A 27,337-nucleotide genomic window follows, 5' to 3' on the forward strand; every position below is an offset into this window, starting at 1 on the left:
TTAAACCATGAGTATAGTGCACCCATACAATTTATAGTGCTGTAAGCGCTCTATCATAACCAACAGTAATGCAGTGAATATACCACAAAAGTACAGCAAACCAGTTTAGAAAAATATCCAATATTTGTATATATCCAAAACAAGACCATAAACAATAAAAATCTACCATACAGTTCTTAGAAATCTTCAGTAACCATAAAAGACTTGAAATTCAGTTCCTCAAATTTCGTAGCTCAGTCTGAGGCTATCACGGCATCGTGAACAACAAATCCAAACAGTTCTGGCTGACCGCGGCGTCGCGGACTCGCAAAATAGGACCTTAAAAAATGTAGGGCATCGGCGACCTTTGGATGAGCCCCAAAGGGCCGGCATCCACAGGCGTCAGTTCCGGAGGTCGTGGAGGAGTTGTCGGGCCTTGAAGTTACATGCGTTGCAGATCAAATTCCTTGCGGTTGAAGTCCGGAGCACCAGCGTTGGCAGGCGTCGGGGCTGCAGTGTAGCAGTGCGGCGTGTGGTGCAGCAGCGGCTTGTGACAGTCGTCCAGCTGCATCAGTGAGACCAGGCCTGCGATGCGAGGTGATGCCGTGCTTGTTGCACTGCCGGCAGGTCACGGTGGAAGCAGCGGTGTAGTTGTTGCTGAAGCGCTGTAGTCGACTGACAAACGGGAGTCGATGGCGCCGGCGTTGGTAGGCCAAGGCTGCGGTGCGGGATGAGGACGGTGCGTCATGTAACTTACGAGTGTGCCCTTGAACCACGGTGCATGTAGCAGCGTCAATGTCAACGTGAAGCATCGTCATCTGCGATTCCAAGGTGGCGGTGTGAAGCAAGGTGGTGCAAAGTGCTTTGCCACAGGTTGTGGTGCAAGCAGCGGCTGGATGGCAGCGTCGGGAGGCATCGTCGGTGAAACCAGGGTTGCGGTGAGGCATGCGGCGGTACCCTCTGTAGTGCCTTAAGAGCACGGAGTCGGCAACTGGATCATAGATGGCGTTGGGTTTCTTTTTCTTCTGTTGCAACACAAAACACATAGTCCCCAGTATTGATGGCTGAAGAACTTGAAGTCTTTGCTGGTTTCTGAGACCTCTTGAACAGGGGGCAAGCTCTACCTCAAGCCCTTGCAGGAACTCAATAAAGAAGTTGCAGAAATGATGACGCACCATATTCCTTCTAAGTGCTGGAGCATGTGATAACTGGCACACACTGGGCAATTACGAGTGATTTTCTGGTAGGGCATTTAGATACCACACTGATTCATTTGTTTTAGAAGTGTAGCCTGGCTTATCAGATAATGGTGATATTATGTCATTGTAATCATAGTTGACATGGTACATACAGGCCAGTCCTGTACTATTAGGGCATCACAGTCTTGCTTAGATTAGATGTACTGATGTTAAATTGTCATTGTCATAATGAGCGCTCTTTCACATTTTAATGCCTTCACTACGGTTATCACTGTATTCCTACACTAAATAACCCACACGTCACAGAATGGTCACTTTTGTTGCCCTGTTTTCCACCTGCTGTGTAGGCTTCTCTTGTGTTTTCCAAGGGCCTCACTCTGGGTTCGGATTTGCTTTAAACTCACCTTAGCCTACCCGATAGTAGCAAAACTCACTTCATGGATTGTTCTGAAATTGGTTTCCCATGTGTCCTTAGGATAGGAAAGATCCCTTGCTCTCCTAATAAAAACTGCTCTAAATTACCCAGTTTATCGCTTGAATTGAGAATGTTTTTTATCCATTGCAGAATGCCGATGACAGCATTGTAACTACAAACTTTTATGGACACTACAAATATGACGTATCTAAGGTAGGCACAGTTCTTACATGCACGCCTGCCATTTACTTGCATCCTTTGTTTTTTACTTTAATTTATAAAAATGGCTATTCATGTTCTCCATGGTGTACATTCTCATGGACTTTGCACACACCTGTCAATCGCTGTATTTTTTCCCCTCACACACACTTTTTCGGTTAGGGTGGTGGTGTTATTCTAGATCAGTGTCAGTAAACATACCGAGGTTACAAAGAGGTCTCTATTGCTCCTAGCCCTGATGAAGTTCCGAGGCTACCCTACTAGAATAAAAAAAGAGGAAGCTAGTAACTTGTTGGACACTGAATAATTGAATCAAGAAGAATTTGGAGATCACACAACTGTGACTTGACAGACTTTTTATTTGAACGGTGGCTGTTAATAGTGCAAGAATACACCCTCGCTCCTCCTCACGGTCCGAGTGGTCGCTCCCAGTGTCCCTGGCAGACACGTGGTATCGTAGCGCTGCTTTGCTCACATTGACTTTTAAGCTGCATTTTATTTCGCCTGCTGTGTAACGCTTTGCCTCCTTAGCGCTCGAAGTATTTCATTGTGCTTGCTGTTTATCACATAGTTTGCGCGTTAGCCAATAGCGCTACGCCCTGCTCCCCCCTCCGCCTCCATTTTGTTTGTTGTTGTGCTCCTCGTGTGCCTGACCCGCCTCCCAGCTGAGACGCCCTCCCACTGACTTCATATAGCGCTCCTCGCCCTCTAGACGCTGTGACTCGCTCCTCCTCACGGTCCGAGTGGTCGCTCCCAGTGTCCCTGGCAGACACGTGGTATCGTAGCGCTGCTTTGCTCACATTGACTTTTAAGCTGCATTTTATTTCGCCTGCTGTGTAACGCTTTGCCTCCTTAGCGCTCGAAGTATTTCATTGTGCTTGCTGTTTATCACATAGTTTGCGCGTTAGCCAATAGCGCTCCGCCCTGCTCCCCCCTCCGCCTCCATTTTGTTTGTTGTTGTGCTCCTCGTGTGCCCGACCCGCCTCCCAGCTGAGACGCCCTCGCCCCTCCCCCTCCACTATCCATATATGACAGTTGCTCCCGCGCGCAGCGTTCACGCGCAGCGACCGCGCCCAATCTGCGCCGAAGGTGCGCCAAAGGTAAGCCCGTCTACGCCCGTCTGCGCCTGGACCGCGCCCAGCGCCAGACCCCCTGCTCCTCGCGCTGCCCAGCCCTCCCGCATTACCTACGATGCCGCCACCCTCCTAGCCCTTAACCCCGGTCGCGCCCCCAACTGCGTCCAAGCCGCCCCCGGTCACACCCATGGACCTTTCTCGTGCTACTCCTGCAAATTCATCGGCACCGACAACTTCTCCGCTATGACCACACCACAGATTCCCGACCCCAACCACCTACAATGCATCCTGCTCAACACCCGCTCGGTCCACAGGCATGCCATTGACCTCTGGAATCTACTAGACACCATCTCTCCAGACATCGCCTTCCTTACAGAAACATGGATGAACGCTTCCTCCACCCCAGACATCACCATTGCCATCCCTGAAGACTATAAGATCATACGCAAGGACCGTACCGGCCACACAGGAGGAGGAATCGCTATCGTCCATAAAAAATCAATCCACATCTCAACCAGCTCTGACGTCAACCTCGCCAACTCTGAACACCTTCACTTCCAGATCCACATCGACCCCAAGACCACACTTAGAGGCACCCTCCTTTACAGACCACCAGGACCCCGCGCTAAATTCAGTGAAGACATCACGGACTTCATCACCCCACACGCGCTCCCCTCCAAAGATTACATCCTCCTGGGAGACCTCAACTTTCACCTTGAAAAGAACAACGACCGCAACACCACCACCCTCTTGGACAACCTCACCAACCTCGGACTTAAACAACTGGTCACTTCCCCCACCCACATCGCAGGTCACACACTCGACCCCATCTTCACCTCCAGCAATCATGTCTCCTTCAGCCACACTACGGATCTCCTCTGGACTGACCACAGCTGCGTTCACTTCACCTACAACAAGCCGAAACCCACCAACCACCTCCAACCAACTCTGCAAAGAAACTGGAACAAAATCACCATCGACCAGATCTCCTCATCGCTCCTTCTAAACACCCCAGCCCACTCTTCTAACCCAAACCAAGCCGCCGCCAACTTCACCCTATGGTTATCCAACACCGCCGACATCCTAGCACCACTGAAAAATCGTCAACGCAAACATGGCAGCAAGAAAGCCTCATGGTTCAACGACGATCTTAAGAAGTCCAAGAAACTCTGCCGCTCCCTTGAAAAGGCCTGGAAGAAAGACCCAACCACTAGCACCAAGGACGCCTTCAAAAACGCCACTCGCATACACCACCAACTAATCCGAAGGGCCAAGAAAACAGCATTCAAAGATCGACTAGACAACAACGCCCACAACAGCAAGGAACTTTTCAACATCGTCAAGGAATTCACCAACCCCACAGCCAACTCCAACGACATCACCCCTTCTCAAGCCCTCTGCGACTCCCTGGCTTTATTCTTCCACAACAAAATTGCGGACATCCACAACAGCTTCGACAACCAACCCGGAGACCAACCCACCTGACCATATACTGAACATTCTCCCCCCTCGAACACCCTTAACGACTGGAACCCAATCTCCACTGAGGACACCATCCGCCTGATGAACTCTATCAACTCAGGATCCCCCACAGACCCATGTCCTCACCACATCTTCAACAAAGCAGACTCCATCATAGCACCGCACCTCCGAGACGTCATCAACTGCTCCTTCAACTCCGCCACCTTCCCGGAAAGCTGGAAACACGCTGAACTCACCGCCCTTCTGAAAAAACCCACAGCGGACCCCACCGAACTCAAAAATTACCGCCCCATATCGCTCCTTCCTTTCCCAGCCAAAGTCATCGAGAAAGCTGTCAACAACCAACTCGCCGCTTTCCTCGAAGCCAACAAATCCCTCGACCCCTCACAATCTGGCTTCCGTGCGAAACACAGCACTGAGACCGCCCTCATCGCAGCAACAGACGACATTCGAACTCTACTGGACAATGGAGACACAGTCGCCCTCATCCTCCTCGACCTCTCTGCAGCCTTCGACACAGTCTGCCACAGCACCCTTTTACAACGCCTCAGAAACATCGGAATTCAAGGAAAAGCACTTGAATGGATCACCTCGTTCCTCACCGGAAGAACCCAGAGAGTCCGCCTTCCACCATTCAAGTCCGAGGCCACTGAAGTCATCTGTGGCGTACCACAAGGATCCTCACTCAGTCCCACCCTCTTCAACGTATACATGAGCCCCCTTGCGGCCATCGCTCGCCAACACAACCTCAACATCATCTCCTACGCGGATGACACTCAACTGATCCTTTCCCTCACCAATGACCCCAGCACCGCCAAAACAAACCTACACGAAGGAATGAAAGAAGTTGCCGAATGGATGAAACAAAGCCGTCTGAAACTGAACTCAGATAAAACAGAAGTCCTCATCTTAGGTACATCCCCCTCCGCATGGGACGACTCATGGTGGCCGGAAGCCCTTGGAAAAGCACCCACCCCGACAGACCACGCACGGAACCTAGGCGTTATCCTGGACTCTTCACTCTCAATGAACAGACAAGTCAACGCCGTATCCTCATCCTGCTTCAACATTCTTCGCATGCTCAAAAAAACATTTCGCTGGATCCCCACCGAAACCAGAAAAACAGTCACCCATGCTCTGATCACGAGCCGACTGGACTACGGAAACACCCTCTACGCAGGTACTACCGCTAAACTCCTGAAGAAACTCCAACGAATCCAAAACGCCTCAGCCAGGATCATATTAGACATCCCGCGTAACGAACACATCTCTAGCCACCTGAAAGACCTCCACTGGCTACCCGTCAACAAGAGGATCACTTTCCGACTGCTAACCCACGCACACAAATCTCTCTACGACATCGGACCAGAATGCCTCAACTCACGACTGTCCTTCTACACCCCCTCCCGCCAACTACGTTCTTCCAGCCAAGCCCTCGCCACTGTACCCCGCATCAACAAGACCACCATGGGAGGCAGATCCTTCTCATACCTGGCAGCTAAAACTTGGAACTCACTCCCCACCTACCTTCGTCTTACCCAGAACCACCTAGCATTTAGAAAGCAACTTAAAACTTGGATATTTGGCAAGTAATCCTTCTCCCCTCCCTAAGCGCCTTGAGACCCTCTGGGTATGTAGTGCGCTATACAAATTCGCTGACTTGACTTGACTTGACTGTGAGATAGCAAGTGTGCAAATAGATGTTCACTTACCAGTTTTCTAGGATTGACTTTCTAGACATTTTGGAGGTCGAGCAAGCAGCTCTCTCTAAGTCCATTCAGAAACTCAACGGCCACTGCTTATCTAGTTCTAACTGCATGTTTTATTTCCAGAGATGTATATTTTGAGGGATGTATGACGGTACAACGCATGCTTTTACAACCTGTACCGTTACGACGCAAGTTTTTTAAACGCAAGTCATTACAACAACTTGCGTTGGGGGGCGCTAGATAGTGAATAGTTTAATTTACTAATCCAACTCCAGTCCCCGTGGATAATAGGAAAGGTGTTGGATAGTAAATTAAACTATTACCCATCCTAGAGCGCCCTCCAGCAAAAGTCGTTGTAATGTCTTTCGTTGTTAAACCTGCGTAGTAACGGTACTTCGTTGTAAAAGTTCCGTTGTAAAGGACGTTCCCCATTTTGAGCGTGTTGGTTGTTAGATATATGCAAGTGGAGCCCAGCTCGTTTTTGGTAATAGAAATTTGCCAGGAGCCAGTTGACTAACATTTACACAGCTGTGGTTGGTCAAAAACCTTTTAAAGGTACCTGTGCTTAAAACGAAGCTGCTCTTTGCCACAGGAGACACATATGCCTGAATGTCTCCCCTTTTGGTCAAGTCAGTGCAAAGTTTGGGCATTTCTTTGGACACCAAGCTATCTCTGGAGATGCAATTTTGTGCCCCCACTTTATTTTTATTTTTTGAAAAACAATAATATCGGAAGAAAACCTTGTCATTCACAAACTGGCACACTTCATAGTCACTGTTTATACAATATGTACAAACACATTGACTTCAAAATAGTCATATGTTCATGAGGGATTTTCCTACATTCAATGTATTGTTTGAACTGGATTCAATGATGTGAAGCCCAGCTTTTTGAATCAGCTCTGGGTATTGGCTGGGGTATGTTTCCAATAGCCTATCCCACTTCATAAATGTACAGAAAGGAAGCCATGCGACCTCAAATTTGTCCATCCTGTCGTGTAGAACTTCTGCTTTCTTCAATTGAAGAAAGCATTGCTATTTCGGATCCTCAGTGGCACATGGCAGTGATTAACTCAATGGTCCAATGTTGTCCTGACTATCGAAATGCCTGTAGCCTGAATTGTGTCCTGTCCTTAGAAGAACACATTCTACCAGTTCTCTTACCTCTGAACTGTCACCCCATTCTGCACAGAATCTCCTCTGAGGCCATGACTGTCGCCAACAAGGCCATCTAAGCAAACGCTCTGGATTTTTTGGCTCCCAAGTTGAAGTGACGTTTCACTGGCAATATATTCTATTCCACCCTCCAGCTCATACTTCATGTCTGTAAAATGAGAACGGCAATTTATGGGAACAGATTTCTCAGTGGCCGCAGCAAATTAATGGAAGTTTTTCCCACTCAATTACTTCACATGGAAACCAGTCAGGTAAAATTTAAGAGTCTGCTTAAAGCCCTTCTCTCTAATAAATAGTCTTTCTCTCCTCTTTAAAGAGCGATACTTCTATCACAAGCGTGATGTGCAGAATCTAGCATGATATAACTTAGGCAAATGTATAATTTTTGTTTGTTCCTTTCTTTTTAATTAGCTAGGACGCCCTTCCACGCTAAGCCGTTTGAATGGCAGTCACAGAAGTTGCATTTAAGTTTATTTTGTTCTTCATTGGAGTCTTGGGAATTCTCCCCTTGCTTGGCTCTTGGTCTATCTTATTTAATATGCAGTCAAGTGTATAAGGTTAGTGCTAAATATGGACTGCGTTTCTACATTTATTCAGATGACACCCAGATACCCCTACATATTTAATACTGCCAATCTGGTTGCAGCAAGTGCATTAAAGTGCTGCAAATGAGCGGCTGCTACATGGATGCAGTGTCATTTTCTCAAACTAATTGGTAATAATACCTAAGTCCTGGTCTGTGGTGACCAGGCAGTATGGCACACAAACGTCTGAGCAGCAACCTTGAAGATATTTGAAAAACAGCGCCGATTGAGTGGAAACTGGCTATCTTTGTTAACGAGGATTTATTTAGGGTTATGCAGTGAGGACGCTATTTACAGCCTGGCCATCAGCAGCCTGATTCATGTAGGTAAATTGCACTCGCAAAGGGCCAGATTCTCAGAATCTGGCCCTTAGCGAGTGCGATTTTTGCATTTGGTATTCATGATACCAAATGCAAAAATCGCTATGTAAGAATTCGCATATTTGCGTGGAATGGCATTTAAGGAATCTCTAATAGAGATTCCTCAAATGCTATTCATGACACACAACAAAATTGCGATTTTGGACTTTTGGGGCCGCTATTTACCGACAGGTCAGACCTGTCGGTAAATAGCAAAAACTCAGAAAAATGCTTTTAAAAGCATCATTCAAAGTTGCATGTAGCACACACACATGTCCTTTGGACATGTGTGTGCGCAACACCTGTCCAAAAGTGCATTTTAGGGGTGCTACAGGGCGTCCTTTGGACACCCCTGGCACCCTTAAAATCGCTATCTCAGTTGCGAGTAGCAAATTGCTACTCGCAAATCCCCATTCATTCCAATGGGCCTCTTGGCCCATAGGAATGATTGGGGAGTATTTGCGAGTAGCAAATTGCTACTCGCAAATAAAGAACATGTAGGAATCGCTATTTAAGTAGCAATTCCTACATGAATGCCGTTTTGCGTGTCCTCAATAGCGATTCGCTATGATTCGCTATTAGGGACACGCAAAACGGCATGTACATGAATCAGGCTGTTAATCTCCCGGAAGAGGCTTAAAACAGACTTGTCATGGGTTAGTAATGGGCGTATTATGGTAGGCATGTGTCAAAGCACTCATTTGATGGGTATTTTCTCAAGTGCAATCATGAGAGCCGTGCATAAATCTAGAACTAAAAATAATAAATACTACTATTCATTTCCGATAAAACCTGCTTATCAGCACTGTTTACCGGGAAGTAAAAGGCTTATGGTTATCGATAAAAAAAACTACAAGCTTTTAACATAAGTTATTATAAACTTGTCCATATTACCTATGTAACAATACAGCTTTCATGTGTAACTAATGAGATAAAACTCACTTTTGGAAATAAATACATACATTATAGTTGATTCTTAATGACCTACTGTTTAAATTGGCATATTTAGCGTGGTTTCCCCTAACGTTTTGACTGTACCTCCTGTATTTTTGATGCTGTGCTGGATTTCGTTTTCTCTGGCTTAGATGCTTTGGGAACTTTGCAACTGCTGGTCAGTGTCAAAGTGCAGTGCTCCCTCTGTAAATTATTATTACAATTGGTTCTCCCTGATTGGCACATTTGGTTTACTGGTAAGCCCCTATTAATGTGCACTGTGTGTGCCAGGGCCTGTAAATCAAATGCTAGAAGTGGGCTTGCAGCACTGATTATGCCACCCACATGAGTATCCAGTAAAGGTATCTCAGACCTGCCATTACAGTGTCTGTGCGCAGTTTTAAACTGCCATGTCAACCTGGCAAGTGTACTAGCCTGTTTGCACGGTTTTTGGAGAACATGTGGGCCGGATAATTGTCCGGTCGGGAGCTCCCTGCCCGCTCCAGTGCTTTTAGCATAATAATCGGGGAATGGTGACTCTGCGGTTGGAGATAGAAAGGAACAGAGGGATTTGAAAACTGTAACTATCCCGGTTCTTGGATTACCGGCAGCGTGTGTGGCAGCTTGTATGTGGGCAGCGCGGGACCCACAGTGTTTCTCGGTCCGTCGAAGCCAGCAGGAAGGCTGTGAGCAGGACTCGTTTCCGGTAACAACTTTCTGCGTTAGAGCAGGGCTGAACCAGTGCTGGCAGACTGATGTTAGATGGGAGAGTGCAGCAGCGTGTTAAGTGTCCTGTGGGAAGCAGATTTTGGCAACAGAAGCAGTTTCCACAGTGTCCTGGGCGATACAGGCCCAGGGGACACATTTGCGCATGAATCCAGTAAGTGTACAGGGGGGGGGGCAAAAGAGGCACACAACCCCTTAGCACTGTAGATAAAAGCAGAGAGGATGAGGAGGAGGATAAGAGAGGCCAAGATAAAATATGGAACACAACAGGGTCTATTAGAAAACAGGGAACCTGTGGGGGCCAGTTGTTGAGTACAGCAAGTGGCCTGGAGAAGCTCACAAGGGTGGTATGCCTTTGAAGCCCCCCCTGCCCATCCTAGGGGAGGAGGCTTGGCACCTCGTCCCAGGATGGGCATTGTTTCAGGCCCCGAAAGCGGCAGGCTCTCGACCCAGGGGTCCTACCACTTTTTGCCCTAAGTGGGATGGGTATGCCCAAATGTGGGTCCCTTGCTCAGTGTGCCACAGGTTTCAAGCTAGCCTAGCTGATGATGGGAAATACCTGAAAACTGGACCCAGGATGCTTTTTTCAGTCCAGGGAGGACCCGGCTTTCCAGTTCGGGTTAGACAGTTCGCATAAGGAACAGTGTCAAGACTGATATGCATATTGTTGGGTCCAAACTGGGGTGGTATGATGAGCAAAAGAATGATGGATTTAACCCAGATCTCTTGGCTGTGAGTGAAAGCATATTTTTTTCATAATTCTGTCCATAATTTGTTTGTGTTGCACTTTTTGCACTAAGTGTTAAATGTACGCCCAGGCATGGGTCCCTTGCTCACTGTGCCAATGGATTTAATCTAGTCTAGCTGATGATGGGTAATATTTGAAAACTGGACCCAGAATGCTTGTTTTCGGTCCAGGGAGGACAAGACTTGGCAGTTCAGACTGGACTGTTCCAATAAGAAACGGGGTCAAGACTAATTTGCATATAGCTGGATCTAAACTGGGGTGGCATGGTGAGCAAAAGAATGATGTATTTAACCCAGATCTCTTGACTGGGGTGAAAGTAAGATTCATTCAGCATTTCGTCCATCATTCGTTTGCATAGCACTTTTCACCCTAAGTGGGATGAGTATGCCCATACTTTTGCTCATTGCACAATGTGCCTCTTGATTCAAGCTAGCTTGGATGAAGAGGGGTAATATCTCAAAACCAGTCTCAGGATGCTTGTTTCCCTTCCAGTCCCAGTCGCTGGAGAGACGTCCTTGTTGTCTTGGTACACTCGGGCACTGGCCGGGCTCGGCGGGAGCAGAGAGGGCTGGGTTCGTGGTTCCTGGCTGGCGCCAGGGGTATTGCTGTTGGAGCAGAACCTCTGCTCATGGGAGTCCCAGACTCTAAAAGGGTCAAGGCAGGCAGGTCTTCCAGGGTTCCTGAGGTTGTCGTCTGCAGGAGATGCCGAGATTAAGCAGGAGCAGGTTCAAGGATCAAGAGGCTGGTAGGGCTGGGGCTAAGTCAGTTGTCGTCGTCCTTTTGTTAGCAGCTGCACGGCAGGTCGCCCTTTTTCTTGTTCTTCTTCTCATTTTTCAAAACAGGTTCTGAGGAAGAAGGGTTCAGGGTGCCCCTAAATACTAAATTTAGAGGCGTTACAGGTAGGGCAAGGGCAGGGACCAATGGGTCCCTGTCCTGGGGTGGTTACACCCCTAGCCTGCTCCTCTCCTGTGGGAGGGGGCAGGATCCTAGCTGTGATTGGGCAGGGCTCCCCATTTTCAAGATGGCCAGAGCCCGGAGTCGTGCTTCACCTCGTCTCTCCCACCTGAGGGGTGGGGTTGGCATAGGCTGGCACACCCCCTTTACTCAATTAGGGTTTCCTGCTGTTCTTCCCACCAGAGTGGGGGTCGGAACCGGTGGGGGCCAGTTGCTGAGTACAGCAAGTGGCCTGGAGAAGCTCACAAGGGTGGTATGCCTTTGAAGCCCCCCCTGCCCATCCTAGGGGAGGAGGCTTGGCACCTTGTCCCAGGATGTGCATTGTTTCAGGCCCCGAAAGCGGCAGGCTCTCGACCCAGGGGTCCTACCACTTTTTGCCCTAAGTGGGATGGGTATGCCCAAATGTGGGTCCCTTGCTCAGTGTGCCACAGGTTTCAAGCTAGCCTAGCTGATGATGGGTAATACCTGAAAACTGGACCCAGGATGCTTTTTTCAGTCCAGGGAGGACCCGGCTTTCCAGTTCGGGTTAGACAGTTCCCATAAGGAACAGTATCAAGACTGATATGCATATTGTTGGGTCCAAACTGGGGTGGTATGATGAGCAAAAGAATGATGGATTTAACCCAGCTCTCTTGGCTGTGAGTGAAAGCATATTTTTTTCATAATTCTGTCCATAATTTGTTTGTGTTGCACTTTTTGCACTAAGTGTTAAATGTATGCCCAGGCATGGGTCCCTTGCTCACTGTGCCAATGGATTTAATCTAGTCTAGCTGATGATGGGTAATATTTGAAAACTGGACCCAGAATGCTTGTTTTCGGTCCAGGGAGGACAAGACTTGGCAGTTCAGACTGGACTGTTCCAATAAGAAACGGGGTCAAGACTAATTTGCACATAGCTGGATCTAAACTGGGGTGGCATGGTGAGCAAAAGAATGATGTATTTAACCCAGATCTCTTGACTGGGGTGAAAGTAAGATTCCTTCAGCATTTCGTTCATCATTCGTTTGCATAGCACTTTTCCCCCTAAGTGGGATGAGTATGCCCATACTTTTGCTCATTGCACAATGTGCCTCTTGATTCAAGCTAGCTTGGATGAAGAGGGGTAATATCTCAAAACCTGTCTCAGGATGCTTGATTCCCTTCCAGGGAGCACCTGGCATGCCAGTCCTGACTGGACTGTTACCATAAGGAACAGGGTTAAGACTGATTTGCATATGGCTGTGTCTACACTGGATTGGCATTGTAAGCAAAAGAACAATGGATTTAACACAGATCTCTTGACTGGGGGTGAATGCATACTTTATTCAGCATTCTGTCCATCATTTGTTTGCATAACACTTTTCATCCTATGTGGGATGGGTATGCCCAGACGTGGTCCCTTGCTCACTGTGCCACTGGATGCAAGCTACCCTGGCTGATGAGGAGTATATATACTGTAACTGGTCCGAGGATGCTTGTTTCCGGTCCAGGGAGAACCTAGCTTACCAGTTCAGACTGAACTAATCCTATAAGAAATAGGATCAAGACTGATTTGCATATGGCTGGGTCTAAACTGGGGTGGCATGGTGAGCAAAAGAATGATGGATTTAACCCATATCTCTTGACTGGGGGTGAATGCATGATTTACTCGGCATTCTGTCCATCATTTGTTTGCATAGCACTTTTTGCCCTAACAGGGATGGGTATGCCCAGACGTGGGTTCCTTGCTCACTGTGCCATTGGATTCAAGCTAATCTGGCGGATGAGGGCTATTACCCTGAAACCAGTCCCAGGATGCTGGTTTCCGGTCCAGGGAGGATTTTTTTTGGCAGTTCGGGTTGGACTATTTTCCTAAGGAACAGGGGCAATATTGATTTGCACATGGCTGGGAATAAACAAGGTGCCATGCTTAGCATAAGAGCGATGGATTTAACCCGGATCGATTAGCTGCAGATGAATGCATAATTTAAGCAGCATTTGGTCAATCATTTATTTGCGTAACACTTTTCTTCCTAAGTGAGAAGGGTACTCCCAGACGTGGGTCCCTTGCTCAATATGCCACTGGATTCAAGCTAGCGTGGCAGATGAGGTCCCCAGGAGCCAAAACTGGTCCCAGGATGCTTGTTTCTGGCCCAGGGAGGGCCTGGCTTGGCAGTTTGGGCTGGACTGTTCTCATAAGGAACAAGGCCAAGATTGATTTACATATGGCTTGGTCTAAACTGGGGGGGGGGCATGATGAGCAAAAGAACAATGGATTTAACCCAGATCTCTTGACTGTCGGTGAATGCATGATTTATTCATCATTTCGTCATCATTTGTTTGCGTAGCTCTTTTCAAACTTATTGCTATGGGTATTCCAAAACATGTGTCCCTTATTCACCCTTGCTCATGAGGGGTAATGCCCCGAATTTGGTCCCAGGATGCTTGCTTCTGATCCAGGGATATCCTTGCTTAGCAGTTTGAGCTGGACTGTTCCCATAAGGAACAGTGTCAAGATTGATTTGCTTATGGCTGGGTCTAAACTGGGTTGCCATAGTAAACAAATGAGCAATTGATTTAACCCAGATTGAATAACTGGGGGTGAATGCATAATTTATTCAGCATTCTGTCTATTGTTTGTTTGTGTAGCACTTTTCAATTTTAGTGGGATGGGTATGCCCAGGGTCCCTTGTTCACTGTGCTACTGGATTCAAGCTAGCCTGGCTGATGAGAGGTACTACCCCAAAATCTTTCCCAGGATGCCTATTTCGATCTTAAGGAAGACCTAGCTTGACAGTTCAGGTTGAACTGTTCCCATAAGGCACAGGGTCAAGACTGATTTGCATAGGGCTGGACCTAGACTGGTTTGGTATGGTGACGAAAATAACGATTAATTTAACCCAGATCTCTTGCCTGGGGGAGACAGCATGATTTATTCAGCATTCCGTCCATAATTTTTTTGTGTAGAACTTTTTTCACTAAGTGGGATGGGTATGCCCAGACTTGGGTCCCTTGCTCACTGTGCCACTGGATTCAAGGTACTCTGCTTGTTGAGGTGTAAAACTATGAAAAGGTCCCAGGATGCTTGTTTCTGGTCCAGGGAAGACCTGTCTTAGCAGTTTGGACTGGACTGTTCTACTAAGGAACAGGGTCAAGACTGATTTGCATATGGCTGGGTCTAAACTGAGGTGGCATGTTGAGCAAAAAAACTATGGATTTAAACCAGATCTCTTGACTGGGGATGAAGGCATGATTTATCCATCATTCCGTCCATTATTTGTTTGTGTACCACTTTTGTTCAAAGTAGGATGGGTATGCCAAGACGAGGGTTTCTTGCTCACTTGGCCTCTGGATTTAAGCTAGCCTGGCTGATGAGAGGTAATACAATGAAATCGATTCCAGGATGATTGTTTTCGCTTCAGGGAGGACCTGGCGACCTGGCTAGGCAGTTTGGGCCGGACTGTTCCCATAAGGAACATGGTCAAGACTAATTTGTATAGTGGTGGGTCTAAACTGCGGTGGCAGGGGGAGCAAAAGAACAATGGATTTAATCAAGATCTCTTGAATGCGGGTGAATGCATGATTTATTCAGTATTCCATCCATCATTTGTTTGTGTAGTCCTTTTTGCCCTAATTTGGAAAGGTATGCCGAGACGTGGTTCCCTTGCTCACTGTGCCACTAGATTGAAGGTAGCCTGGCTGATGCAGGGTAATGTCCTGAAACCGGTCCCAGAATGCTTGTTTCTGGGCCAGGGAGGACCTAGCTTTGTTGTTTGGGAAGGACTGTTCCCATAAGGAACAGGGTCAAGACTGATTTGCATATGACTGGGTCTAAGCTAGGGTGGCATGTTGAACGAAAGAACAATGGATTTAACCCAGATCTCTTGACTGGGGATGAATGTGTGATTTATTCAGTATTGCGTCAAGCATTCATTTGCGTAACACTTTTTACCCTAAGGGGTCAATTACTATCCCATCAAGAAGGCCTTCCCAGTGTCATCCAGAGATGAATCCTCCCACCAACTCGTACTTGAAGCCGCTTCTATCAAATTACGAAGTACGGTGCTCAAAATCCTTTGCTTACTGAAAGACTCGGTCACTTTGAATCTGTCTTCATTTTGCCAACGAGAAGCCTGTGTAAACGCTGAATGGAGTCGTCCAGAGGCACATTCCCAGCCCATTTATGAATGGCCAAGTGCGATCGTACTTCTCATGCACCAAATCTGTCGCCCCTACCCATACGTCAGATCATCCTGAAGGGGGGTGTTTCAACTCCAAAGCGAACAAAAACACAATTCCTGTGAATCAGATAGTTCAGCCATGTATCCTTTTGCTCACAGAATACCCAACCTCTAGGCTTATGGCCAATACTACAAAACCAACCCATGCGGCTGTCGCAGACGATAAGTCAGACACCTACCACACACAAGAACGCCACTGCCCGGTGAAAGGCAGCATTACATACAGCTTGTGAGAAACCACAGTCATTATTGTGGTGGTGGAATCCTTGGACCATTGTCTACCCCATAGGGGGGGGGGTGGCTAACAGTACCAGCAATCTAATACCCATAGGGGGATGGATGGCTAACACTCCCAGCATTGTCTACCCTAAAGGGGAATGGATGGCTAACACTCCCAGCATTGTCTACCCTATAGGGGGGTGGATGGCTAACACTACCAGATATCTAATGCCTATAGGTTTTGGGTGGCTAACATTGCCAGCAAATCTAAAGCCAATAGGGTGGTGGATGGCTAACACTCCCAGCATTGTCTACTATATAAGGGTGGAAGGCTAACACTACCAGCAATGTAATGCAGGCTAACACTCTCAGTAATGTCTCCCCTAAAGGGGGGTAGATGGCTAACTACCAGCCCTCCAATGCCCATAGGGGGGTGGTTGGCTAACACTCCCAATATTGTGTCCCCTATAGGGGTTGGATGGCTAACACTATCAGCAATCCAAGCCCAAATGGGGAGGTGGATGGCTAACACTCCCAGCACTGTCTACCCTAAAGGGGAATGGATGGCTAACACTCCCAGCATTGTCTACCCTGTAGGGGGGTGGATGGCTAACACTACCAGATATCTAATGCCTATAGGTGGTGGGTGGCTAACACTGCCAGCAAATCTAAAGCCAATAGGGTGGTGGATGGCTAACACTACCAGCATTGTCTACTATATAAGGGTGGAAGGCTAACACTACCTGCAATGTAATACAGGCTAACACTTTCTGTCTCCCCTAAAGGGGGGTAGATGGCTAACTCTACCAGCCCTCCAATGCCCATAGGGGGGTGGTTGGCTAACACTCCCAATATTGTGTCCCCTATAGGGGTTGGATGGCTAACACTATCAGCAATCCAAGCCCAAATGGGGAGGTGGATGGCTATCACTCCCAGCCTGATCCTCTCCAGGCAGGATTATAGTAATGCCATCTACTTAGGAGCTCCCGAAGCCACCCTCAACAAACTACAGAGAATCCAAAACGCCGCTGCCAGGCTTCTCACGAACACTCCAGCCAGAACCTCGGCCAAGCCAGCGTTGAAACTCCTGCACTGGCTCCCAATAAGAGAGAGAGTTAAATTCAAGGCCCTCTGTTTGGCGCACAAATTGCTACAGGACAAGGGTCCCCCCATCCTAAAAAAAATCATCACGCCCTATAAAGCCTCGAGGAGCCTTCGTTCGGATCACGAACACCTTATCACTGTCCATAGAGTAAAAAAGGCACGCACAGGAGGCCGGCGTTTCTCTGTGAACACGGCCAAACTGTGGAACTCCCTACCTCTCAAAATCAGGAGTGAACCCAATCATCTCCGCTTTAGAAAACTTTTGAAAACCCATCTCTTCCCCTGATCCCCTGCCCCTCTGCTCTCCCGGAACTCAACACCGAATCTGCTGTCTTGGTTTTAGCGCTGGGATGCTTACGGGTTACTATGCGCTCTACAAAACCCACATTCATTCATTCATTCATTGTCTACCCTATAGGGGTGGATGGCTAACACTATTAGCAATCTAATGCCCATAGGGGGTTGGATGGCTATCACTCCCAGCATTGTCTAACCTATAAGGGGTGGATTGCTAACACTACCCGCAATGTAATGCCCATTGGGGGTGGATTACTAACACTCCCAGCAGTGTCTACCCTATACAGGGGTGGGTGGCTAACACTCCCAGCATTGTCTACCCTATAGTAGTTGGCTGGCTAACGCTCCCAGCATTGTCTACCCTATTTTGGGGCAGATGGCTAACATTACCAGCAATCTAATGCCCATATTGGGGTGGATGGCTAACACTCACAGCATTGTCTACCAGCTAGAGGGGTGGATGGCTAAGATTACCAGCAATCTAATGCCTACAGGGGAGGTGGAGGGCTAACACTCTAAGCACTGTTTACTTTATGCGGAGGTGGATGACTATCACTCCCAGCATTGTCTACCCTATAGGGGGTGGATGGCTAACACTACTAGCAATCTGATGCCCATAGGGGGTTGGATGGCTATCACTCCCAGCATTGTCTACCCTTTATGGGGTGGATGGCTAACACTCCCAGAAATATAATGCCTATAGGGGGTGGATGGGTAACCCTACCAGCAATCTAATGCCCATAGGGTGGTGGATGGCTAACACTCCCAGCATTGTCTATCCTACACGGGTTGGATTGCTAACACTACCAGCAATGTAATGCCCATAGGGGGTGGATTGCTAACACTCCCAGAATTGTCTACAATCTAGAGGGGTGGATGGCTAACATTACCAGCAATCTAATGCCCACAGGGGAGGTGGAGGTCTAACACTCTAAGCATTGTTTACTCCATGCGGAGGGGGATGGCTATCACTCCCAGCATTTTCTACCCTATAGGGGTGGATGGATAACACTACTAGCAATCTAATGCCCATATGGGGGTTGGATGGCTATCACTCCCAGAATTGTCTACCCTATATGGGGTGGATGGCTAACATTACCAGTAATCTAATGGCCATAGGGGGGTGGATGGTTAACACTCCCGGCATTGTCTACCCTATAGGGGAGTGGATGGCTAATACTCCCAGAAATCTAATGCCTATAGGGAGGTGGATGGCTAACCCTACCAGCAATCTAATGCCCATAGGGTGGGGGATGGCTAAAACTCACAGCATTGTCTACTCTATAGGGGTGGATGGCTAACACTACCAGCGATGTAATGCCAATAGGGGGTGGCTGGCTACTACTCCCAGCATTGTCTACCATCTAGAGGGGTGGATGGCTAACATTACCAGCAATTTAATGCCCATGGGGGGATGGATGGCTAACACTCTCAGCATTGTTTACCCTGTATGAAGGTGGATGGCTATCACTCCCAGAATTGTCTACCCTATATGGGGTGGATGGCTAACATTACCAGTAATCTAATGGCCATAGGGGGGTGGATGGTTAACACTCCTGGCATTGTCTACCCTATAGGGGAGTGGATGGCTAATACTCCCAGAAATCAAATGCCTATAGGGAGGTGGATGGCTAACCCTACCAGCAATCTAATGCCTATAGGGTGGGGGATGGCTAAAACTCACAGCATTGTCTACTCTATAGGGGTGGATGGCTAACACTACCAGCAATGTAATGCCCATAGGGGGTGAATTGCTAACACTCCCAGCATTGTCTACCATCTAGAGGGGTGGATGGCTAACATTACCAGCAATTTAATGCCCACAGGGGAGGTGGAGGGCTAAAACTCTAAGCATTGTTTACTCCATGCGGAGGTGGATGTCTAACACTCCCAGCATTGTCTACCCTATAGGGGGTGGATGGCTAACACTATTAGAAATCTAATGCCCATATGGGGTTGGATGGCTATCACTCCCAGCAATGTCTACCATCTAGAGGGGTGGATGGCTAACATTACCAGCCATTTAATGCCCATGGGGGGGATGGATGGCTAACATTACCAGCAATCTAATGCCCACAGGGGAGGTGGAGGGCTAACACTTTAAGTATTGTTTACTCCATGCGGAGGTGGACGGCTAACACTCCCAGCATTGTCTACCCTATAGGGGGTGGATGGCTAACACTACTAGCAATCTAATGCCCATATTGGGGTGGATGGCTAACACTCACAGCATTGTCTACCAGCTAGAGGGGTGGATGGCTAAGATTACCAGCAATCTAATGCCTACAGGGGAGGTGGAGGGCTAACACTCTAAGCACTGTTTACTTTATGCGGAGGTGGATGACTATCACTCCCAGCATTGTCTACCCTATAGGGGGTGGATGGCTAACACTACTAGCAATCTGATGCCCATAGGGGGTTGGATGGCTATCACTCCCAGCATTGTCTACCCTTTATGGGGTGGATGGCTAACACTCCCAGAAATATAATGCCTATAGGGGGTGGATGGGTAACCCTACCAGCAATCTAATGCCCATAGGGTGGTGGATGGCTAACACTCCCAGCATTGTCTATCCTACACGGGTTGGATTGCTAACACTACCAGCAATGTAATGCCCATAGGGGGTGGATTGCTAACACTCCCAGAATTGTCTACAATCTAGAGGGGTGGATGGCTAACATTACCAGCAATCTAATGCCCACAGGGGAGGTGGAGGTCTAACACTCTAAGCATTGTTTACTCCATGCGGAGGGGGATGGCTATCACTCCCAGCATTTTCTACCCTATAGGGGTGGATGGATAACACTACTAGCAATCTAATGCCCATATGGGGGTTGGATGGCTATCACTCCCAGAATTGTCTACCCTATATGGGGTGGATGGCTAACATTACCAGTAATCTAATGGCCATAGGGGGGTGGATGGTTAACACTCCCGGCATTGTCTACCCTATAGGGGAGTGGATGGCTAATACTCCCAGAAATCTAATGCCTATAGGGAGGTGGATGGCTAACCCTACCAGCAATCTAATGCCCATAGGGTGGGGGATGGCTAAAACTCACAGCATTGTCTACTCTATAGGGGTGGATGGCTAACACTACCAGCGATGTAATGCCAATAGGGGGTGGCTGGCTACTACTCCCAGCATTGTCTACCATCTAGAGGGGTGGATGGCTAACATTACCAGCAATTTAATGCCCATGGGGGGATGGATGGCTAACACTCTCAGCATTGTTTACCCTGTATGAAGGTGGATGGCTATCACTCCCAGAATTGTCTACCCTATATGGGGTGGATGGCTAACATTACCAGTAATCTAATGGCCATAGGGGGTGGATGGTTAACACTCCTGGCATTGTCTACCCTATAGGGGAGTGGATGGCTAATACTCCCAGAAATCAAATGCCTATAGGGAGGTGGATGGCTAACCCTACCAGCAATCTAATGCCTATAGGGTGGGGGATGGCTAAAACTCACAGCATTGTCTACTCTATAGGGGTGGATGGCTAACACTACCAGCAATGTAATGCCCATAGGGGGTGAATTGCTAACACTCCCAGCATTGTCTACCATCTAGAGGGGTGGGTGGCTAACATTACCAGCAATTTAATGCCCACAGGGGAGGTGGAGGGCTAAAACTCTAAGCATTGTTTACTCCATGCGGAGGTGGATGTCTAACACTCCCAGCATTGTCTACCCTATAGGGGGTGGATGGCTAACACTATTAGAAATCTAATGCCCATATGGGGTTGGATGGCTATCACTCCCAGCAATGTCTACCATCTAGAGGGGTGGATGGCTAACATTACCAGCCATTTAATGCCCATGGGGGGGATGGATGGCTAACATTACCAGCAATCTAATGCCCACAGGGGAGGTGGAGGGCTAACACTTTAAGTATTGTTTACTCCATGCGGAGGTGGACGGCTAACACTCCCAGCATTGTCTACCCTATAGGGGGTGGATGGCTAACACTACTAGCAATCTAATGCCCATAGGGGGTTGGATGGCTATCACTCCCAGCATTGTCTACCCTATATGGGGTGGATGGCTAACACTACCAGCAATCTAATGCCCATAGGGGGGTGGATGGTTAACATTCCCGGCATTGTCTACCCTATAGGGGAGTGGATGGCTAACACTCCCAGAAATCTAATGCCTATAGGGAGGTGGATGTCTAACCCTACCAGCAATCTAATGCCCATAGGGTGGGGGATGGCTAAAACTCACAGCATTGTCTACTCTATAGGGGTGGATGGCTAACACTACCAGCCATGTAATGCCAATAGGGGGTGGCTGGCTACTACTCCCAGCATTGTCTACCATCTAGAGGGGTGGATGGCTAACATTACCAGCAATTTAATGCCCATGGGGGGGATGGATGGCTAACACTCTCAGCATTGTTTACCCTGTATGAAGGTGGATGGCTAACACTACCAGCACTCCAATGCCCAAAGGAGGGAGATGGTCCCCATCATTGTCTACCCAATAGGAGGGTGTATGGCTAACACTACCAGCACTCCAATGCCCATGGGGGGTAGATGGCTAACACTCCCAGATATCTAATGCCCATAGGTGGAGTGGATGGCTAACACTCCCAGCAGTGTCTACCCTATACGGGCATGGGTGGCTAACACTCCCAGCAGTGTCTACCCTATAGTAGTTGGCTGGCTAACACTCCCAGAATTGTCTACCCTATTTTGGGGCAGATGGCTAACATTACCAGCAATCTAATGCCCATATTGGGGTGGATGGCTAACACTCCCAGCATTGTCTACCATCTAGAGGGGTGGATGGCTAACATTACCAGCAATCTAATGCCCATAGGGGAGGTGGAGGGCTAACACTCTAAGCATTGTTTACTTCATGCGGAGGTGGATGGCTATCACTCCCAGCATTGTCTACACTATAGGGATGGATGGCTAACACTACTAGCAATCTGATGCCCATAGGGGGTTGGATGGCTATCACTCACAGCATTGTCTACCCTTTATGGGGTGGATGGCTAACACTCCCAGAAATATAATGCCTATAGGCGGTGGTAAGCATGGGCAGAAAATCCGTTACGCTCGCGGATTTTGCGGATTTTCGGTAAATTTGCAATCCGCGAGATTCGCGATTTTCCCGCAAAATCCGCACATCCGCGAGCAGCGGATTTTATGGCTTGCTCGCACTCTTCGGGTGAGTTCGCGGCTTCCCAGTTCAACTTCGCGCCCCGCGAATAAGCGCTAAATTGCAGAAATACGATCTTAGCAAAACTGAAACTACTTACCAGGTTCAAAAGTTCAAGCTCATCATTAGTAGCCATTTCCTGTAGTGCTTCCTGAGGGGCCCCTCCAGAGTTCAGTTGCCTACTTGCAACTATTATGTGACCCTGCTCTGACCCTCAGAATAGTTACACAAAGGTCCTGAATTACAGCTAAGGCAGACAAGCAGGAGCCAGGCTGGAAGTTCAAATCCAGTGGCACATTAATCAGCCCCTAATTCATTATTGTCAGTTGGGGCAGGGCAGGTGTTGTAACTAATTTTGCAACAATTAAAGCACTCAGCAAGTGCAAAAGATCACTAATCAGGAAGCACTAAGGAAGCAGGTGCCAGCTAAAAAAATATTCTGTGACACATTAATCAGCCCCAAATTAATTCAGGTCACTTGAGGCAGGGAAGGTGTGCTTTGCTTTGCCGAAAATAATGTACACTGGACAACCAGAGGGTGCGGTGATGAAACAGAGGGTGGCATGGGTGGGCCAGAGGGTGGCATGAGTAGTCAGAGAGTGGCAGTGGTGACAGAGAGTGGCAGTGATGAAGAAGAGTGTCCCAAACAGGCTGGACACGTAGAAACAACAAGTTCGCAAAACTTGCGACCCGACAGGTAAGTTCGCGTTTGCGAAATTGTACAAAACCCTCGCGAACTGGCAGAAACCCGCGCGAACACACAAAAAAAAACCGCAAATTCGCGAGAATTCGCGGATTTTGCGGATTGCGAGTTCGCAAATCCGCAAAATTCGCGAACGCGAGATTCGCAAAATTCACCCATGCTTAGGCGGTGGATGGGTAACCCTACCAGCAATCTAATGCCTATAGGGTGGTGGATGGCTAACACTCCCAGCATTGTCTATCCTGTACTGGGTGGATTGCTAACACTACCAGCAATGTAATGCTCATAGGGGGTGGATTGCTAACACTCCCAGCATTGTCTACCATCTAGAGGGGTGGATGGCTAACATTACCAGCAATCTAATGCCCACAGGGAAGGTGGAGGTCTAACACTCTAAGCATTGTTTACTCCATGCGGAGGTGGATGGCTATCACTCCCAGCATTGTCTACCCTATAGGGGGTGGATGGCTAACACTACTAGCAATCTAATGCCCATAGGGGATTGGATGGCTATCACTCCAAGCATTGTCTACCCTATATGGGGTGGATGGCTAACATTACCAGTAATCTAATGCCCATAGGGGGGTGGATGGTAAACACTCCTGGCATTGTCTACCCTATAGGGGAGTGGATGGCTAATACTCCCAGAAATCGAATGCCTATAGGGGTGGATGGCTAACCCTACCAGCAATCTAATGCCCATAGTGTGGGGAATGGCTAACACTCACAGCATTGTCTACCCTATAGGGGGTGGATGGCTAACACTCCCAGAAATGCAATGCCTATAGGGGATGGATGGGTAACCCTACCAGCAATCTAATGCCCATAGGGTGGGGGATGGTTAACACTCACAGCATTTCCCACCCTATAGGGGGTGGATGGGTAACACTACCAGCAATGTAATGCCCATAGGGGGTGAATTGCTAACACTCCCAGCCTTGTCTACCATCTAGAGGGGTGGATGGCTAAAATTACCAGCAATTTAATGCCCACAGGGGAGGTGGAGGACTAACACTCTAAGCATTGTTTACTCCATGCGGAGGTGGATGTCTAACACTCCCAGCATTGTCTACCCTATAGGGGGTGGATGGCTAACACTATTAGCAATTTAATGCCCATAGAGGGTTGGATGGCTAACACTCCCAGCATTGTCTACCATCTAGAGGGGTGGATGGCTAACATTACCAGCAATTTAATGCCCATGGGGGATGGATGGATAACATTACCAGCAATCTAATGCCCACAGGGGAGGTGGAGGGCTAACACTCTAAGCATTGTTTACTCCATGCGGAGCTGGATGGCTAACACTCCCAGCATTGTCTACCCTATAGGGAGTGGATGGCTAACACTACTAGCAATCTAATGCCCATAGGGGGTTGGATGGCTATCACCCCCAGCATTGTCCACCCTATATGGGGTGGATGGCTAACACTACCAGCAATCTAATGCCCATAGGGGGGTGGATGGTTAACATTCCCGGCATTGTCTACCCTATAGGGGAGTGGATGGCTAGCACTCCGAGAAATCTAATGCCTATAGGGAGGTGGATTGCTAACCCTACCAGCAATCTAATGCCCATAGGGTGGGGGATGGCTAAAACTCACAGCATTGTCTACCCTATAGGGGTGGATGGCTAACACTACCAGCAATGTAATGCCCATAGGGGGTGGCTGGCTACTACTCCCAGCATTGTCTACCATCTAGAGGGGTGGATGGTTAACACTCCTGGCATTGTCTACCCTATAGGGGAGTGGATGGCTAATACTCCCAGAAATCTAATGCCTATAGGGGTGGATGGCTAACACTACTAGCAATCTAATGCCCATAGGGGGTTGGATGGCTATCACTTCCAGCATTGTCTACCCTATAGGGGAGTGGATGGCTAACACTCCCAGAAATCTAATGCCTATAGGGAGGTGGATGGCTAACCCTACCAGCAATTTAATGCCCATAGGGTGGGGGATGGCTAACACTCACAGCATTTTCTACCCTATAGGGGTGGATGGGTAACACTACCAGCAATGTAATGCCTATAGGGGGTGAATGGCTAACACTCCCAGCATTGTCTACCATCTAGAGGGGTGGATGGCTAACATTACCAGCAATCTAATGCCCACAGGGGAGGTGGAGGGCTAACACTCTAAGGATTGTTTACTCCATGCGGAGGTGGGTGTCTAACACTCCCAGCATTGTCTACCCTATAGGGGGTGGATGGCTAACTCTATTAGCAATCTAATGCCCATAGAGGGTTGGATGGCTAACACTCCCAGCATTGTCTACCATCTAGAGGGGTTTATGGCTAACATTCTCAGCAATTTAATGCCCATGGGGGGATGGAAGGCTAACATTACCAGCAATCTAATGCCCAAAGGGGAGGTGGAGGGCTAACACTCTAAGCATTGTTTACTTCATGCGGAGGTGGATGGCTATCACTCCCAGCATTGTCAACCCTATAGGGGGTGGATGGCTAACACTACTAGCAATCTGATGCCCATAGGGGGTTGGATGGCTATCACTCACAGCATTGTCTACCCTTTATGGGGTGGATGGCTACCACTCCCAGAAATATAATGCCTATAGGCGGTGGATGGGTAACCCTACCAGCAATCTAATGCCCATAGGGTGGTGGATGGCTAACACTCCCAGCATTGTCTATCCTATACGGGGTGGATGGCTAACACTACTAGCAATCTAATGCCCATAGGGGGTTGGATGGCTGTCACTCCCAGCATTGTCTACCCTATAGGGGAGCGGATGGCTAACACTCCCAGAAATTTAATGCCTATAGGGAGGTGGATGGCTAACCCTACCAGCAATCTAATGCCCATAGGGTGGGGGATGGCTAAAACTCACAGCATTGTCTACCCTATAGGGGTGGATGGCTAACACTACCAGCAATGTAATGCCCATAGGGGGTGGCTGGCTACTACTCCCAGCATTGTCTACCATCTAGAGGGGTGGATGGCTAACATTACCAGCAATTTAATGCCCATGGGGGGATGGATGGCTAACACTCTCAGCATTGTTTACCCTGTATGGAGGTGGATGGCTACCACTACCAGCACTCCAATGCCCATAGGAGGGTGGATGGCTCCCATCATTGTCTACCCAATAGGAGGGTGTATGGCTAACACTACCAGCACCCCAATGCCCATGGGGGGGTAGATGGCTAACACTCCCAGATATCTAATGCCCATAGCTGGAGTGGATGGCTAACACTCCCAGCAGTGTCTACCCTATACGGGGGTGGGTTGCTAACACTCCCAGCATTGTCTACCATATTTTGGGACAGATGGCTAACATTACCAGCAATCTAATGCCCATATTGGGGTGGATGGCTAACACTCCCAGCATTGTCTACCATCTAGAGGGGTGGATGGCTAACATTACCAGCAATCTAATGCCCACAGGGGAGGTGGAGGGCTAAAACTCTAAGCATTGTTTACTTCATGCGGAGGTGGATGGCTATCACTCCCAGCATTGTCTACCCTATAGGGGGTGGATGGCTAACACTACTAGCAATCTGATGCCCATAGGGGGTTGGATGGCTATCACTCACAGCATTGTCTACCCTTTATGTGGTGGATGGCTACCACTCCCAGAAATATAATGCCTCTAGGCGATGGATGGGTAACTCTACCAGCAATCTAATGCCCATAGGGTGGTGGATGGCTAACACTCCCAGCATTGTCTATCCTATACGGGGTGGATTGCTAACACTACCAGCAATGTAATGCCCATAGGGGGTGGATTGCTAACACTCCCAGCATTGTCTACCATCTAGAGGGGTGGATGGCTAACATTACCAGCAATCTAATGCCCACAGAGGAGGTGGAGGTCTAACACTCTAAGCATTGTTTACTCCATGCGGAGGTGGATGGCTATCCCTCCCAGCATTGTCTACCCTGTAGGGGTGGATGGCTAACACTACTAGCAATCTAATGCCCATAGGGGGTTGGATGGCTATCACTCCCAGCATTGTCTACCCTATATGGGGTGGATGGCTAACATTACCAGTAATCTAATGCCCATAGGGGGGTGGATGGTTAACACTCCTGGCATTGTCTACCCTATAGGGGAGTGG

This window comes from Lissotriton vulgaris, chromosome 5 (assembly GCF_964263255.1).
Source record: "Lissotriton vulgaris chromosome 5, aLisVul1.2, whole genome shotgun sequence".
Taxonomy (NCBI): domain Eukaryota; kingdom Metazoa; phylum Chordata; class Amphibia; order Caudata; family Salamandridae; genus Lissotriton; species Lissotriton vulgaris.